This window comes from Dendropsophus ebraccatus, unplaced genomic scaffold (assembly GCF_027789765.1).
Source record: "Dendropsophus ebraccatus isolate aDenEbr1 unplaced genomic scaffold, aDenEbr1.pat pat_scaffold_597_ctg1, whole genome shotgun sequence".
In the NCBI taxonomy this organism is placed as follows: domain Eukaryota; kingdom Metazoa; phylum Chordata; class Amphibia; order Anura; family Hylidae; genus Dendropsophus; species Dendropsophus ebraccatus.
Window position 1 is genome coordinate 59,921 of NW_027210196.1, and position 17,077 is coordinate 76,997.

Here is a 17,077-nt window from a genome sequence, read left to right on the forward strand (position 1 = left end):
CCCAGGACTTACAGTAGAGACAAGTGTGATATTAGGCAGATAGTCATAAGAAAAACCTACCAGCATATACCATTACTAGCAGGTATTGCAAATAAGAATAGCAGCTCACTCAACTCAATAACTGGGAATGGAGATGATGGAATGAATGATGATGATGATTGTGTTTAGTCAGGAATGAAGCAGAAGGCGACATTACAGAAGCAAACTAAACTGTAACCTATCACCAAGCTAACCTTGCTGTTTCTCCTATATCCTTGTGACAGCCCTTGACTATAAGATATACCTAGCAGAAAGAAGATTTTTTTTTTTAAGAATTATTATCAAGCGTCAACAAATGGAGGCTCATGTAAAAGGTCTATAGAGTCAAAACAAGGTCAAGACAAAAAAAAGAGAGAACGTGTGTATGAGCTGAGACAATACACTACATTCCTAGCTGAATGGCTGCCAGCTTTCCCAGAGCAGTCAGCCAAGAAAGGAAGTCTGCTGCACCATTAGAGCCTTAAGGGGACTCACCTGGACTAAATAATTCATGTTCTATCTCTTATCTTCATCAGTATTGTGCTACAGTAAAATGGTCCGATTTAGGGATTAACTTTATATGCCAGTTCCCATTATGCACATAAATAGATCATAAATAGAAGCATCACTCTTAATGGTAATAGAATTTAGTGTTCAGGCACTCGGGAACTGTGACAGGTTAGAGCAGAAGCATTGCAGAACAACATAAAAGAGGGCATATAATATTATGAGGATCAATCTGGAATTGCACATTTTCTATACAAGAAACTATAGTAGAAACGATCAGACTTGAGCAGGAGAAGCTCATAAGACTTACATTTCTTAAAATGTCCCAGAATATTGGCACAACATGAACAAAAAAAAATAGCTTACATGACTTTTAAGACATTTGTGCTATGCTTAAAGGAGAATTCTGGTGAAAATTTTTATTAAAGTATTGTATTGCCCCCAACAAGTTATACAACTCACCAATATACTCTTATTATGGGAAATGCTTATGAAGTGCTTTTTCCCTGGACTTACTACTGCATCAAGGCTTCACTTCCTGTATAAAATTGTGATGTCACGACCCGCCTCCCAGAGCTGTGCGGGCTGTGGCTGCTGGAGAGGATGATGGCAGAGGGATGCTCAGTGTCCCTCCAGTGCCCTTTGTCCCTCAGTGTCCCCCTGCCATCATCCTCTCCAGCAGCCACAGCCTGCACAGCTCTGGGAGTCGGGTCGTGACATCACCATTTTATCCAGGAAGTGAAGCCTTGATGCAGTAGTAAGTGCAGGGAAAAAAGCGCTTTATGAGCATTTCCCGTAATAAGGGTATAATGGGAGCAATACATTAGTTTAATAAACATTTTCGCAGGACTAAAAAGGGTGTGGCTTACTGGAAAGGACATTTAAAGGGGTGCTGCACTTAAGAAAAATATACCCTGTTGAATTCCTACCCATAATCTAAGCTCGTTTGTATAGGTTTCTATTACATTTGAAATACGTTTGAAATAGGTTTCTATTACATGAATTGGGCAGTGTCTGCAGCACATACTGACTCACACCCCGAAGCTGTAGAAAATCCTCACTTCCTGGTTTACATGGTCTTGGCTACTCTGTCCTCCCCCTCCCTTCTAAGACCAAAGTCACATGATCTCTGTCTCTTCTGTTGCCAGGCAAGCTGTAACACCTCATCTCTAACCCTGCCCACTACTGACGTCCCACCAATTAGTGAGAACTTGGCCAAGGAGCGGTGAAACAACAGAACAGTGACAGCCTCCTGAGCAGTATAGGGGAAAGTTGTTTCATCTCTTTCTATCTCTATCTATCTATGTAGATGGACATGTGGCCCAGGGTGAGCTTGACTGTCACTCTCAAGGATTGATTGATTGATTGATTGATTGATTGATTAATTACCTCTGTCTGGCAATTAGAGAATGCCAGAAGTGCAAACATAAAACATTGCTAGTTGTCCAGAAGTGAGGTAGTTAACAGTAAGAGCTTTGCTGTGCATGCTGGGACAGGAGGGGCATAGAAGAATCAGGAAGGGAGTCCAGTCAATGTGTTGTGAGGTAAAAAGGTCCAGTGTGTGAGGTAGAAACAGTGACAGAGAAAGCCAGATTTATGTGAGAACAGCAGACAGAGATCACAGCACAGAAGCTGGATTTGCCACAAGGGGAGAGAATTCAGCCCAGTGGGAATCAGATGGATCACAGCAGGGGACAAGTAAACTCAGGTACCTGTAAACTTATCAGTGATAAGTTTACGCTTAGCTGGCGATAATAGATAGATATTTTGTTTACAGTGTAAAACAGAAGCAGATTGAGCCAGCAATAGGCAGGTATTTCAAGATGAGGCGGCTACTTGGCAGTTGGCTCTGAGATGCAATGTATGATGGGAAATGTAGTTTCCTGGATGGTGCCATCTTGGATATAGACCGGTTTTTAGAAAAACTTGTAGCTTAGGAATGGTGGCAGCTAGAAAGACGGGAGATGGCTCAAAACACTCAAGATGGCTTGATGAGTACAGTTTGAAAGCACGTAATTTTTAGCTCCTGGGTGGAATACCCCTTTAAAACCTAAAAGGAAGCATCACATAACTGCAACACAACTGTAAAATGACACGCAAGAGATGGAGAACTCAACTGACCCCATTAAAGTCAGCGCGGTCTGTTGGAATCTGTCATAGCTAAATGGCAACTATGACGGAGCTACTGATGCACTTTGAACCTTACCTCACTGTGATAGACTGCGGCATTGTTTGACTGTTAAGTTTACATAGTCTCCCCAGAATGCTTTTAACTAGAGATGAGCGCACATTTTTCTTTATTTCTTAATTTTCCTTACAAACCATTGACATTCGTCCTTTAAATTAGGACAACAATATCACATACATATACAAAACTGCGGACATTTTTTAAAGTTCAATTCGGCAGGTTTGCTGAACTTTGAAGCAAAATGTGGATTCGCCCGAACCGAACCCTAAAGGGCTTTTCCAACTCTAAACTAACTTGTCCCCTATAACTATATACAAGAAGATTATATACCACTGCACTTCACCTTAAAAGCTTCATCTTTATTGTGTCAAAAAACACATAAGAGGACATAGAGGATCACACACTCCATGCCGACTGTTTTGCGTTATCAAGCGCTTTCTCAAGGCATTATGGGTAGTGGCACTTCCTCCCAATTAAATATTCATAATCACAGTCCATTTGCATAAAAACAATTACATAAAAGCATGTATACAAAAACCTCAGAGAAATAATCACTGTAATCATTTTTATCGTTTAGGCCGAGACTGCTCACTGCTTCTGTCTCTATTATATAGTGGGCTTTCACTTGTAGAAGTTTCTTATGGAGAAAAGAACGTATTCTTAAGAACAAGGAAAAAAAGAAACATGATAGATTTATTTTTTCTTTTGAATATTGTCCTATGTTGGACCACATAAAAACATAATTCATCAGAATTAGTATCTACTTAGAGAGGACGAACACCTTAGGGAAAGAACTCAACTACTCCCTCTAGTGTCCTTTCACAGGAGTAGGAATCTGAGAGATGAATTAGTGAAAGGGACACTGAAAGACACAAAGCGGAATAGAACGTGGTTAGAGGATGCGGTACCACAGGGGAATTAGAAGTGCAAAACCTGTAAGATATGTGATCAGATGGTGGAGAAATCATATATAAGGGTAGGAGGTAAAGAATATATGATAAAGGATTTCATCACATGTCAAACACAAAATGTTGTATATGTACTCTTTTGTCCTTGTAATTTTTATTACATTGGAAAGAAACATTAAAAAATTACAGATAAGGGTGAAAGAACACATACGTTCACTTACTATTGGTACAGGTTGTCCCTAGAGATGAGCGAACCTGGTTCGGGTTCGAGTGCTTTCGAACCCGATCATTTGGCATTTGATTAGCGGTGGCTGCTGACCTTGGATAAAGCTCTAAGGTTGTCCGGAAAACATGGATACAGCCAATGACTATATCCATGTTTTCCACATAGCCTTAGGGTTTTATCCAACTTCAGCAGCCCCCGCTAATCAAATGCCAAATGTTCGGGTTCGGATGGACTCGATTAACGCCAGATTAATAGCGCATATGAGAGAGTTCCACAGATCTGATAGAAATGTTTTAAAATTTGCAGGTCTGAAGAGGGTGAAACGGATGGAAGAGGGAATCTCTGTAAAAAAAAAATTCTACAAGCAGAAGCCCCCTATGTAATAGAGACAGAAGCAGTGGGCAGTCTCGGCCTAAATGATTACAGTTAGAGATGAGCGAACCTGGAGCATGCTCGAGTCCTTCCGAACCCAAACGTTCGGCATTTGATTAGCGGTGGCTGCTGAAGTTGGATAAAGCCCTAAGGCTATGTGGAAATCATGGATATAGTCATTGGCTGTATCCATGTTTTCCAGACAACCTTAGAGCTTTATCCAAGTTCAGCAGCCCCCGCTAATCAAATGCCGAACGTACATAGGTCCATACCTACATGGACCTATGAGTTAAGCTGAGCACCACCTACAGCACTGAGATGTGATTGCACACCTGACTGAGCACAAACACCTGGGACTAGCAGTGCCGGTGAGATAGCCAACTGTGGACTGGGACTTGTCCCCTATCCACAGGCTAAAGGACAAGTAAGGGATCGCAGGGGGTCTTGCCAGATCAGCACTCGGCTCCTTTAATTTGAATAGGGCCGGGGTACGACACATGACCTGCGGCTCTATTCATTCTCTAAGGAGCTGCCAGAGAGAGCAGAGTACAGCACTCAGATCTCTCCGGCGGCTTTCCGGCGGAGAATGAATTAGGTAGGATAAGACACTGTACAATATCCTTTGTTATACCACTGGTACATTTGCATTTATACTAATTCTATATTAATATAAGGACAGGTTACTCAAACCCTTGCAGTCCCAGGTACTTCAGGAGATCAGTGATGTCTGCACATGCACATACTGTGTTACCGTCCAACATCCCTGGATCTCTCCCAGCTCCTAATTGAGGTTTCATTGAGACTGTGCACAGTGCGTAACAGCACCTTCCATCAATGAGCCTGTTGTATTCAGAATTTGGATCGAATGTGCCTTCACTTTCTGTGCCATAAGAGGAGATGAATTTTCCAGTGGTCTTGCTGATAAATGTCTGGTGCACACATCCTTATACAGTATGGACTCAATTACTGTCCTTCCATTAGGTGTCTGTACAATTACACTTCTCACAGAGCTACTTCCACATGAAATGGATATTCTCTTTATCTTTCTTGTTAACAGCTGTGAATTTCCTGTGTAGGCTACAGACAAATCTCAGATAGTCCGGAATCTCAGAGGCGAAGAAATGAGAAGTCACCACTACTGACCCTTCTACCCTGTACTAAATCCATTGCCTCTGAATTTAACCCATACGTATGTATTATTGCTATGTTTAGAAAAATTTTTAAAAATTTCCTGAAATGTTCACTTTTACACCATTTTAGAAATATTTAAGGCCACTTTCACATGGCGTAAGGGACCGGCCGTTCCGTGACCTGGCCGGGATGATCTTTATGGCCGTATAGTTCTGATGTGGGTGCATCGGCACACGCTCGCATCAGAACTTCCTATAGCACACTGTGGAGCAAGCAGCCGCAATGAATAGCGGCCGCAGCCACTTGCTCCATAGTGTGCACTTACATGGTTTTCTTCAATGAATAGCGGCCGCAGAAAACTGACATGTCAGTTCTTTGCGGCGCCGCTTGGGATCCTGGCCGGAGCGTATACTATGTGAAAATCATTTGGAAACCCTACATATTCTCCTAAGATATAGCAATTGGGCTACAGCTCAGGGATCACTGTGTGGCCTGCAATCTTTTTAGGGGGTGTTTGTTGTGTGATCTATCTATATATATATATATATATATACACACATACACTCACCGGCCACTTTATTAGGTACACCATGCTAGTAACGGGTTGGACCCCCTTTTGCCTTCTGAACTGCCTCAATTCTTGGTGGCATAGATACAACAAGGTGCTGGAAGCTTCCTCAGAGATTTTGGTCCATATTGACATGATGACATCACACAGTTGCCGCAGATTTGTCGGCTGCACATCCATGACGCGAATCTCCCGTTCCAGCACATCCCAAAGATGCTCTATTGGATTGAGATCTGGTGACTGTGGAGGCCATTTGAGTACAGTGAACTCATTGTCATGTTCAAGAAACCAGTCTGAGATGATTCTAGCTTTATGACATGGCGCATTATCCTGCTGAAAGTAGCCATCAGATGTTGGGTACATTGTGGTCATAAAGGGATGGACATGGTCAGCAACAATACTCAGGTAGGCTGTGGCGTTGCAACGATGCTCAATTGGTACCAAGGGGCCCAAAGAGGGCCAAGAAAATATTCCCCACACCATGACACCACCACCACCAGCCTGAACCGTTGATACAAGGCAGGATGGATCCATGCTTTCATGTTGTTGACGCCAAATTCTGACCCTACCATCCGAATGTCGCAGCAGAAATCGAGACTCATCAGACCAGGCAACGTTTTTCCAATCTTCTACTGTCCAATTTCGATGAGCTTGTGCAAATTGTAGCCTCAGTTTCCTGTTCTTAGCTGAAAGGAGTGGCACCCGGTGTGGTCTTCTGCTGCTGCAGCCCATCTGCCTCAAAGTTGGACGTACTGTGCGTTCAGAGATGCTCTTCTGCCTACCTTGGTTGTAACGGTTGGCTATTTGAGTCACTGTTGCCTTTCTATCAGCTCGAACCAGTCTGCATATTCTCCTCTGACCTCTGGCATCAACAAGGCATTTCCGCCCACAGAACTGCCGCTCACTGGATGTTTTTTCTTTTTCGGACCATTCTCTGTAAACCCTAGAGATGGTTGTGCCTGAAAATCCCAGTAGATCAGCAGTTTCGGAAATACTCAGACCAGCCCTTCTGGCACCAACAACCATGCCTCGTTCAAAGGCACTCAAATCACCTTTCTTCCCCATACTGATGCTCGGTTTGAACTGCAGGAGATTGTCTTGACCATGTCTACATGCCTAAATGCACTGAGTTGCCGCCATGTGATTAGATGATTAGAAATTAAGTGGTAACGTGCAGTTGGACAGGTGTACCTAATAAAGTGGCCGGTGAGTGTGTATGTATATATATATATATATATATATATATATATATATATATATATATATATCACACACACACACCTACATACATACATACATACATACACATACACACACACACACACACTATTTATCCTTCAAATTCCACAGGTTGGAAAGGTGCCCCCAATCTTTGGGATCTCTCTGATCTCTCCTCTTATATGTTAGAGTCTAATAAAATTCAACTTTCACAACACTGTGCCTACAAATAGTGATCTGTGTCCCAAAAATATCACACGACTGGATCTCAATAACATCCTCCTTAATGGTAGTAGAAGATTTCAATAGTTCATACAATTTATTTAACTTAGCTTCCACATTACAGCTTGAAGGAGCAGACTCAATCTACCGCATGTAATAGAAAGTGTGAGACTTGTGTGCCATCTGCTGGTGGCATGTATAACTGCAACTACCACCCAGCAAAACATTCTACTGAGCTAACACATACAGTCAGGTTCTGGATAGGCTTGGATAATTCTTGTTTGGAAATAGTGCTTGTGTTGTTTGTTTTTTGTTAATCTACCCTGAATAAAGAGACAATGTAATATCTTTTGGGAACTATTTTTTCTCTTTTTAATTTATTTTTTTAATCATTTTACAAAAGTTTTACATCATTTTAGAAACACAAAAGATTGTCGGCAGAAAGACCACTGGGTCCATCTAGTTTGCCCTTTTAGTATTTCCTTTCTTATTATCTTAGGATAGATGTATGTTTATCCCAGGCAGGTATAAATTCAGTTATTGTAGATTTACCTATCACATCTTCTGGAAGTTTGTTCCAAGTATGTACTACTCTTTCGGTCAAGTAATATTTTCTTACGTTGCTTCTGATCTTTCTCCAACTAACCTCTCACTGTGTCCTTTTTTTTTTTTTTAAACTAAAGACACTTCCCTCCTGAACCTTATTTTCTCTATAGGGACACAGGTTAGTAGGGAACTAGAGATGAGAGAACTTTGAGCATGTTCGGATTCGTCTGTCCCTGAACACTCTACAGTTGAATACCGATGCCTGAAGAAGTTGGATGCAGCCCAGAGGCTGGCTTCACACTTTTTTAGGGGTTTTTTTGTGTGCAAAAAATGCCAGCGGCCAGTCAATGGAAGTTTATCATCTACCTTACACACACAGTGGGGGTTTTTTTTAGGGGGGGGGGGGGTTGTTTTCTCACCTCTCTGCCATTTTTGAGGTTCTTTGGCAGTTTTTCCCAAAACGCAGCATGCTAAGGGTGTGATTTATTTTGCAAACTGTGACATTTTTTTCTCCCCTAGACTTTAATGGGAATGTTCTGGTTGGCTCTAAAACGCCACTACTGTGTGTATGGCTTTTTTTTACAATTTTGGTCCAACACCTAATGGAAGAGGAAAACAAGCTCAGCCATCGTGGTGCACACAAAAACTTCTAAACCATAAAAAAAGAATATTCACACAAAGTCAAAAATACCAGAAAAAACAAAACAAAAAACTTTTCTTGCATTTTTGGAGGCCAGAAAATCTCCACAAAAAAACACAATTTTTAGTATTCACTAGGCCGCCGTGGGTTAAGGGGGATGGCGTTTACATACTCGCAGTGGAATGAAAAACCTATTCAAACTAACAGTACAGGAATCACAGGAGATTTCACTGCAAACACCATGGGGTATGTATGAATTATGGCATAGAGTCCAATTATGAATAATCCAAAAAATACAGACATCAAATAACATTGTCTTCATCTTTCTTATTGTTCTTTGTCTTATTTTTTGCTTTAAGTTTTCTCAGATTTTCTTGACGAATTGTCTCATTTTCTAAGGAGGCAATAGCTGACAGTCTCTGAATGTAATCTATGGAAGCGCCATTCAGTGGGTCTGAGTATCCTGAAAAGACTGGATAAGATATATAGGAAAACATTTCAGTGCAGTGAATGAAGTTCTAAAAGTCATAGACACGTTAATCATTAAACATTAAAGTTGCTTATGCGACCTTTAAAATAATATCTGTACTCTAAAATCTACAACTGAGTACAGTAAGGGTCCTATTACACGGGCTGACGACGGCCCAATCAATGCTGTAAAGGAGCGACAATCTACTAGATAATTGTTTACCAAGCAGTGCCGGAATGGCCCAGCAGAGGACAGGAGGATCCTCCGGTGGGCCCCCAGCTTTAGAACCTTCACAAACACTATCTGACATGTTTCCGACTGGTTCTTCATTGGTGGGCCCCAGATACCGCAGTCCGACACTGTTAGCAAGGACTTCACGGACATCATTAGCGATGTCTGTGCAGCCCTTGCCCAAACAGTTTAAATTAGCTGACCACATTCCCGGTCTCCTCCTCAGACAGGCAGCGCGTGGGACCGGGGAGGAAGCAGAGCACAGGAGAAGACGGGGACTATGGAGAGGTAATGTAAACTATTTGTTGAATAGTCAGGCGTTGGCCTCCCATCACTATTACATGTAGCGATGTGAGTTCGGCGGCCAATGATTTTAGTTCTGTGCCTAAGGCTGGGTTCACACTACATTTTTGCAATACATTTCTTTCATCCATTTTTGCAAAAAACTGATGGAAAAACGGATGCATTTGTGTGCATCCGTTTTGATCCATTTTTTCATTGACTTCCATTATATAAAAAAACTGATCAAAACACATTAGTTTTTTTAAACGTACGTGACCTTATTTTTGTGTGAGTTTTGAAAAAAACGGATTTAAAAAAACGCATTACAAAAACGTAGTGTGAACCCAGCCTAGCACTTTCCCCTGTTTTATCTATATGAAGCCTCTGATGATCCCCTATATGTAGGAATATTCATTAAGACTATACAGTAATAGAATGTGTAAACCTTACATTTCTGCTTGGGGGTGGATGGCGGTGGACTGCACGCAACTTTACATCTAGAAATTGCAAATTAAGGTTACACATGAGGAAGAACAAACATTATGGGAGCAAATATCCTAACAAGCTCCATATTGTAACGTGTTTATACGATGTGAGATATAAATTTCTGACAGCAGCCATTCCCATCCTGATTTATGCACATGCTATTAGTATATATGAGCAAAGGTTTGCCAATGTATAGCGCTACATGTTCGCAAAAGGCCCATTGATTTCAATGCACAAACCGCAGTCTAAGGCTGGGTTCACACTACGTTTTTGCAAAAAAACGGATGAAACTCGGATGAATTCCATTATAAAAAATAAACGGATCAAAACGGAAAACATCAGGGGACAGGACTGTGGGGGTAATCTCTTCATAGCTGTAACCCCTCTCTCCCCAGACAGACAGGGCTGCTATACTGTGCCCACATCTGCCCTGCTCATTCCTTCCTGCTCCCTGCAGTCTCTGTCAGTCCTTGTGTTTCTCATCCTCTCCATTACTGTACAGTAACTTATAATATCACATATTCTGCAGTTTCTGAATGTTTGTTTCATCTGTTTTACATGTTATTCAGATTAATACATTATTTTTGGGGTGTGGAACCAATTGTCTACATAATCAGTAATTACTTAAGGCAAAATTTGCTTTGGTTTAAGAGTGATTTGGATTACAAAAATGGTCCAAGAAAAAATTATACTCTTAATCCAAGGCACCACTGTAGTTACTTAGTTAATACCAAGTTAATACATAGTTGGGGGATCATCCAAGGAGGGGGTGGATACAGGGAAGGGGGATCATCCAAGGAGGGGGTGGATACAGGGAAGGGGGATCATCCAAGGAGGGGGTGGATACATTGAAGGGGGATCATCCAAGGAGGGGGTGGATACATTGAAGGGGGATCATCCAAGGAGGGGGTGGATACATTGAAGGGGGATCATCCAAGGAGGGGGTGGATACATTGAAGGGGGATCATCCAAGGAGGGGGTGGATACATTGAAGGGGGATCATCCAAGGAGGGGGTGGATACAGGGAAGGGGGATCATCCAAGGAGGGGGTGGATACAGGGAAGGGGGATCATCCAAGGAGGGGGTGGATACAGGGAAGGGGGATCATCCAAGGAGGGGGTGGATACAGGGAAGGGGGATATACAAGGAGGGGGTGGATACAGGGAAGGGGATATACAAGGAGGGGGTGGATACAGGGAAGGGGGATATACAAGGAGGGGGTGGATACAGGGAAGGGGGATATACAAGGAGGGGATGGATACAGGGAAGGGGGATATACAAGGAGGGGGTGGATACAGGGAAGGGGGATATACAAGGAGGGGGTGGATACATTGAAGGGGGATCATCCAAGGAGGGGGTGGATACATTGAAGGGGGATCATCCAAGGAGGGGGTGGATACATTGAAGGGGGATCATCCAAGGAGGGGGTGGATACATTGAAGGGGGATCATCCAAGGAGGGGGTGGATACAGGGAAGGGGGATCATCCAAGGAGGGGGTGGATACAGGGAAGGGGGATCATCCAAGGAGGGGGTGGATACAGGGAAGGGGGATCATCCAAGGAGGGGGTGGATACAGGGAAGGGGGATATACAAGGAGGGGGTGGATTCAGGGAAGGGGATATACAAGAAGGGGGTGGATACAGGGAAGGGGGATATACAAGGAGGGGGTGGATACAGGGAAGGGGGATATACAAGGAGGGGATGGATACAGGGAAGGGGGATATACAAGGAGGGGGTGGATACAGGGAAGGGGGATATACAAGGAGGGGGTGGATACAGGGAAGGGGGATATACAAGGAGGGGATGGATACAGGGAAGGGGGATATACAAGGAGGGGGTGGATACAGGGAAGGGGGATATACAAGGAGGGGATGGATACAGGGTAGGGGGATATACAAGGAGGGGATGGATACAGGGTAGGGGGATATACAAGGGATATACAAGGAGGGGATGGATACAGGGTAGGGGGATATACAAGGGATATACAATAAGGGGATGGATGAAGGGAAGGGGGGATATACAAGGAGGGGATGGATACAGGGAAGGGGGGATATACAAGGAGGGGATGGATACAGGGAAGGGGGATATACAAGGAGGGGATGGATACAGGGAAGGGGGATATACAAGGGATATACAAGAAGGGGATGGATGAAGGGAAGGTTGGATATACAAGGAGGGGATGGATACAGGGAAGATGGGATATACAAGGAGAGGATGGATGCAGGGAAGGGGGATATACAAGGAGGGGATAGATGCAGGGAAGGGGGATATACAAGGAGGGGATGGATACAGGGAAGGGGGATATACAAGGAGGGGATGGATACAGGGAAGGGGGATATACAAGGAGGGGATGGATGAAGGGAAGGAGGATATACAAGGAGGGGATGGATACAGGGAAGGTGGGATATACAAGGAGGGGATGGATGAAGGGAAGGAGGATATACAAGGAGGGGATGGATGAAGGGAAGGAGGATATACAAGGAGGGGATGGATGAAGGGAAGGAGGATATACAAGGAGGGGATGGATACAGGGAAGGTGGGATATACAAGGAGGGGATGGATGAAGGGAAGGAGGATATACAAGGAGGGGATGGATACAGGGAAGGTGGGATATACAAGGAGGGGATGGATACAGGGAAGGGGGATATACAAGGAGGGGAAGGATGCAGAAAAGGAGGATATACAAGGAGGGGATGGATACAGGGAAGGGGGGCAGATGATGATAAGATTCTATACATATGCATTTGTTATTTTGGTCTAAGAACTTGTCTAGGCCGTCATATGTCATATGTCCATGGGAGAGAAAAGGCTGCCAGTGCGCTTGCGCACCGGCAGCCTTTTTTATTGGCTGGAGCGCATCACATGGCTTCCAGCAAGCTCAGCCAATCAGGGCTGAGCAAGCTGGAAGCCATGTGATGCGCTCCAGCCAATGAAAAGGCTGCTGGTGCGCATGCGCACCAGCAGCCTTTTCTCTCCCATTTACTTTCTATGAAGACGCAGAGGAGGAAGAAGACCCGGACCGCCCCCCGGCTCTGACGTAGTCAGGAAGGGTGCCAGACCGGTTATTTAACCACATTACAAAGTTATATAACTTTGTAATGTGTGTTGAATAATCCAAAAAAAAATAAAATTTGTTAAAAGTTGTCCTTTAAGCTAACAGGTCTATAGTTACTTGGGGAAGTCCTAGAGCCCTTTTTGAAGATCGGCACTACATTTGCCTTACGCCAGTCCCTCGGAACAATACCAGTCACCAAAGAATCACTGAATATTTCATACTAGGGTAAACAAATTACAGAACTGAGTTCCCTAAGAACTCTGGGGTGTAATCCATCAGGCCCTGGAGCTTTGGCTATTTTGAGTTTATTTAATTTATCTTGGACCATATCTATAGTAAGCCTGTTCAGTACATTAGACGTGTTAGCAGCACTGGCCCGCCCACCTCAGCTCCATCCTCTTCTGTTGTATATGCAGAGCTGAAGAACCCATTAAAAAAGAAGAAAGAAGATGGAAAGAAGGTGCTCTGGACTGAAGAGGCTGGCACTGTGTGGGACTGATGATTGATACAATACAGTACTAGATGACTTGTGGGGGGTATTACAGATGTGCTGGTTAATAAAGAACAGCAGCACCACAGCAAAAAGATGCTGCTTTTGCTGAGCAGCTAAAGGTATGTGGGGTGGGGGCGATCTGATACACTAGATACACTGGACATACAAAGGACAAAGGACAGCTACCCAGAACTTTATAAGTGATAAGAGATGAGACGAAAGCCTTAAGGCCCTATTCCACGGAACGATTATCGTTCGTTTTCGGACGATATCGACCACTACGGACGATAATCGTTCCGTGGAATAGAGTGCAACGATCAGCCGACATCGTTCATGTCGGCTGATCGTTGCAGTCGCTTGTTTTTCAACATGTTGAAAAACAAGCGACTGATATAGCAGCGATCTGCTGCCGTCGCTCCGTTGAATAGGAGCGTCGGCAGCAGATGCTGCTATATCCTATGGGCTGCCCGGACGATCAGCGATCCCCCGGGCAGCCCCCCCGCAGCTCCCCGCCGCCCCTCCCGCACTCACCCGCTCGCTGCAGCCGCGTTGAATAGCGGCGGCAGCAAGCGGCGAACGAGGAGCAAACGAGCGCTAATAGCGCTCGTTTGCTCCTCTAAAACGACCCGTGGAATAGGGCCATTACTTTACCTTTCAGGTACAATGTAAACAGTGGGACTCAAACATTTCAGGCACAGACTCTCTCTGGGTACTGTACATAGCACACTTCCTGTAATTTTTCCTCATCTATCGGTTACCAAAGATAAATCTTCCCAGATGGAGCAGTAGAGCAGGGAGTGCGGGCCATTTAGTAGAGTTACACAGAAGCATTGGGGTGGACCTGATAGGTGACTATAGTGTATTTTGTTAAAAGTGTAGTTCAGCAAAAAAAAACACAAAAGGTTAAAAAATTTCCTCAGTTTGAATGTGGTTTTGCAGCTCAGTTCCATGAATGGACAGGGGTTGTGCGGTTTTTGCAACAACAACAACAAAAAAAGTGGCTGTGTTTTTTCTAACCCCTTTAAGGTAAAACACACTTTAAATGTTACTTATCTGTATTAAAATTTCATAACACAAATTCTGAGAGCAATAGATAACAATGAGACAGCCAAATCTGTGGGAGGGTTATTTGGACTAAAGACGCCTCCGGAGACTGGAGATTGTGTAGGAATCGGTCTGGATCCAACCTGACAGATTACGTTACATTGTTACATCTCTATGTGGCGTGTTATTTTTCTCTTGGGACTGGAGGTTTGCATTATCTAGCCCAACAAGGAATGTGTATGTCAAGGGGCCAGCCGGTCTGTTTTTAATGCCAAAAGATAGAGAAAAGTTAGATCTGTCATTATGTCATCGATATAACCTTACTTCATATTACGTCAATTTATTCACACTTCTCCGACATTTGACAGAATTATCTAAAAATGTGTTTTTTTGATGCAATTCATCTCACATCCAGTCGTGTAATACAAAGATGTATTTGGCACACAGTATACAGCTCAATGGAACCACCCAAATGGAGCCCAAAAACCACTTTATTTAACCTCTTCAGTAGCAGGAGTCTATGGATATGGAGAGTTTCTAACCCATATGGCAAAAATGCCCAACAAATGTAGTGTGAAAGGAACCCTAAAGAGGTTGCACAGGATTACATAAGCATACAGTAGCTGCTCTTTTTTTTCTACTCAACAGCACCAATCCTATCCAGAGGTCATTTGTGGTCTTGCAGCTTAATGCCATTTACCAGCTTGTAGGTACATATGAGGAGGGCGGCACAGGCCCAGAGTCTGCACCATCACCGTGCTGTACATTTATGGCACTGTGTGAAGAGGGATAATTTAGTACCGCCAGGTACTGAAGTTGGTTCCAAGTTAGGTTACCTTTATACAGACTTATTCTAGTGTAATAAAAACAGCATACCCTTCTCGGCCATTGCAGATGAATCCTTTAAGGTCAGCTCTGATACATGTGGCTTAGCAATGTATGATGGTAGTTTCAGAGTTTTACTTTTTAGAGCTGGAAGCCCTATAGGACTTGTGAGTTTATGGTTAGATAGTGGTGTGGTGATCATGAACCTGTCCATAGAAGAAAAGTATAGTGAGGCCAGAAGTAATTCATCACATATTTCACTAAACACATTCAGTTACATCATACAGCAAGATATAAGTTAACTAAAACACGGACCTAAAACATACAACATCCAGCAGCAACATGAATTCAACAGTAAAATATGGTGGTCTCCCAGAGCTGTGCGGGCTGTGGCTGCTGGAGAGGATGATAGCAGAGGGGATGCTCAGTGTTTTCCCCCAGTGCCCTGTGTCCCTCAGTGTCCCCCTGCCATCATCCTCTCCAGCAGCCACAGCCCGCACAGCTCTGGGAGTCGGGTCGTGACATCACCATTTTATCCAGGAAGTGACATCACCATGTTATCCAGGAAGTGAGGCCTTGATGTAGTAGTAAGTGCAGGGGAAAAAAAGCACTTTATAAGCATTTCCCATATTAAGTGTATATTGGTGATTTGTATAACTTTTTTTTTTTGGGGGGGGGGGGGAAGCAATATAATACATTAATAAAAATTTTCACCAAACTTCTCCTTTAAGTTCCTACAGTGTCTTTCATAGAGACTTCAGGAGTTTAACAGTATGTACTAAGTCTTAATAGTATGTACTAGGTGATGGGAAGACCCTTTAATGTATTTTGTATGCAGAACATACCTTTCTTTACTAGATGAAGAGTCTAGAAGATTGAATCCACTAATGTGTAAATCTGCAAGAGACTAGTCAGGTTTCAGATTACAGGATAGACAGACGGGTAAGTGGTCATCAGAACCTAACCACATAAGACATCTTTACTAGAGATGAGCAAGTATACTCATTGGAGCTCACCATTTGCAGTACTTTATGGTGCTCGAATAACATTGATAGTCTCCTCCCTGTATGCTTGGCGGCTTTAATCAGCCAATAAACATGTGGGGAGGGAGCTGGAAGGTCCTGCAACACAGCAGTGATTGGCCGGATTGCAGCCCAGTACACAACACGGATGTGTGCATGGGTCCATTGAAATACATTGGTCCTATTTTTCTGCGGATCCGCAATTGAGGACAGGAGCAGGATGTGTGAATAGGGCCTTACTGTGGAGCTGCAGCTGATATCTATACTTCACTCACATATGTGCTCTGAAGTGGTTGTGGCTTTACACAACCTAATCAGGTGAGCCTTCAACCAGCGTCACATTATTGCCTTACCGTGGTCCTGAGCGTACTACCCGATCAGGCGCTCTGCCTGTTTCTTTTGTTTTTGTCTGTGTTAGAGCAGATATAGGACTTAGATTATATAGTTGGGTAGGTAGCTTACATACACACCAAACTGTCCTTTTAAGGATTAGCAGTCAGTCAGTGTGACTGACAATGAGCTAATTAAATACAATATACTAGTATAGTAGGGAATAGTATACTGGTATATAGCATTAGGTATTAATAGCTAGTTATCAAAAAGTCCTTTTCAGGACTATATTTAT

At 43.4% G+C, this 17,077-nt stretch overlaps 1 long non-coding RNA gene across 1 annotated transcript; it reads right to left on the reverse strand.

The window, feature by feature from the left end:
* Positions 1-7,773: 7,773 nt before the first annotated feature.
* LOC138777656 (uncharacterized) lies at positions 7,774-15,705 on the reverse strand. The gene is made up of 3 exons (XR_011360833.1): positions 15,482-15,705; positions 9,977-10,023; positions 7,774-9,016 (listed from the first exon to the last, which is right to left on the reverse strand). It is a non-coding gene; the product is annotated as an uncharacterized lncRNA (long non-coding RNA).
* Between the last annotated feature and the right edge of the window lie 1,372 nt (positions 15,706-17,077).